The 1446-nt window shown below is 65.6% G+C and overlaps 1 protein-coding gene and 1 long non-coding RNA gene across 2 annotated transcripts in view; both read right to left on the reverse strand.

Annotated features, from left to right (window-relative positions):
* Positions 1–1446, reverse strand: part of LAD1 (ladinin 1) — a 21562-nt gene that overhangs the window by 8493 nt on the left and 11623 nt on the right. The gene's annotated exons all lie outside the window — the stretch shown is intronic.
* LOC104981813 lies at positions 705–1446 on the reverse strand. Its single transcript, XR_824414.1, has 2 exons — positions 1374–1446; positions 705–1198 (listed from the first exon to the last, which is right to left on the reverse strand). It is a non-coding gene; the product is annotated as an uncharacterized LOC104981813 (long non-coding RNA).

The following is a 1446-nucleotide window of genomic DNA, read 5'->3' on the forward strand; positions in this document are numbered from 1 at the left end:
TCAGCACCTCTCGGCCACTTGCTGACTGAGTTCCTGGTGGGACAGCACAGAGCGGGGCCTGCCTCTCTGGAGGTGCCCAGTCCAGCCCTCCTGGCTCCATCCAGGAACTCTGGGGTTGCACATGTGGTGGTGGGTGAGGGTGGCTGGCCAGGGCCTCCAGGTCCCGCTGCCCCCAGCTCCAGGCGGGCACAGGGCCGGCCATGCGAGACCCCCTGCTGGAGGCAGGCCAGTCGGCTCACAGGCGGGGCCCCAAGGCCCTTCCGTCCCTGGCCCCAGGATGTGGGACGGGAGCCTCCCTCAGGACCATACGCACAGCGGGGCTGGGGCAAAGGGGGTGTGAGGTGTCACTGACTCCAGAGAAACCCAAGCAGGCACCTGACAGCAGGGTTCTAACGTAGGTCTAGTGATGGGAAAACGTGTGGACCACACACAGACTTGTGCACAAACACACGTACGCCCCATACACACACACATCCTCAGCCACACACAGCACACAGGGCTGATGGCACCAGGCTGGCTCTGGATGCTTGGTCTACACACAGCTCAGCATCCCCCCTGGCTCACGAGGGCAGGGGAGTGGAGAACCGGGTTTGGGGGCAGGCGTGCTGGGCTGTGGCCACAGAGGCTGCTGGCAGACGACCGCCTGCCCCTCTCGGGCCCCCATAGCCTCCCCACGCCATTTAGACTCCACTGAAAAGCAAAGCTTCTGGAAAGAATGATTTTTAAGGTATCATTGGTCACACATGAGAGTGAATGAGTTTATCAGCTCTTTCCTGAGAGTGGGGAGGGGGCACAGGACGGCTTGGCCAGGGCAGCAGGTAGGGCATGAAGGGGAGCAAGGCAGGTCCTGGGAGCGGCTCCTCCAGCCTGGCAGGTGGCGCAGGGACGGTGGGGGCCAGCCTGGGAGAGGTGCACGGAGACACCGGTGCAACCCGACAGCCCCAAGGAGGAGGAAGAGCAGGAGTCGGTGTGGACAGGGTGGCGAGGCTGTGTGCAGACGCGCAGTGCCCGCAGCCGGACAAGGCACAGGGCACACCTGCCCCCACAGGGGTGTGGGGAAGATGCCAGCCAAGCCACGGGGCACACCTGCCCCAGAGGGGCGGAGAGGATGCCGGCCAGGGTCCTCCCAGGTCCAAGGCGGAAAGCGGGCAGGAGAGGCAACTGGCATGGCTGCTGGCCTGAGACTGGTTCCTCACACCTGCAGTGGGACCGAGAGTCGTTAGGACAAGGGGGTTCCTGGGGTGGGGCAGGGACGCTCCCTTTTCCCCAGGCCTCCCATGCTGGGCAGAGCCCAGGCCTGCAGTGGAGGAGTGGGCGCCTACCGGCCCGTGTTCTCCAGGGACAGCCGCCCCAGCCCCTGGGCCCGCACACACCTCGGCACCCAGCGGGGGCTCTGGCTTCTTCCTCCACTGGGGCCTCCTGCCAGCTGCCGACTCTCTCTGCGTC

The sequence above is a fragment of the Bison bison genome, unplaced genomic scaffold, assembly GCF_000754665.1.
Source record: "Bison bison bison isolate TAMUID 2011002044 unplaced genomic scaffold, Bison_UMD1.0 scf7180017864524, whole genome shotgun sequence".
Taxonomy (NCBI): Eukaryota; Metazoa; Chordata; class Mammalia; order Artiodactyla; family Bovidae; genus Bison; species Bison bison.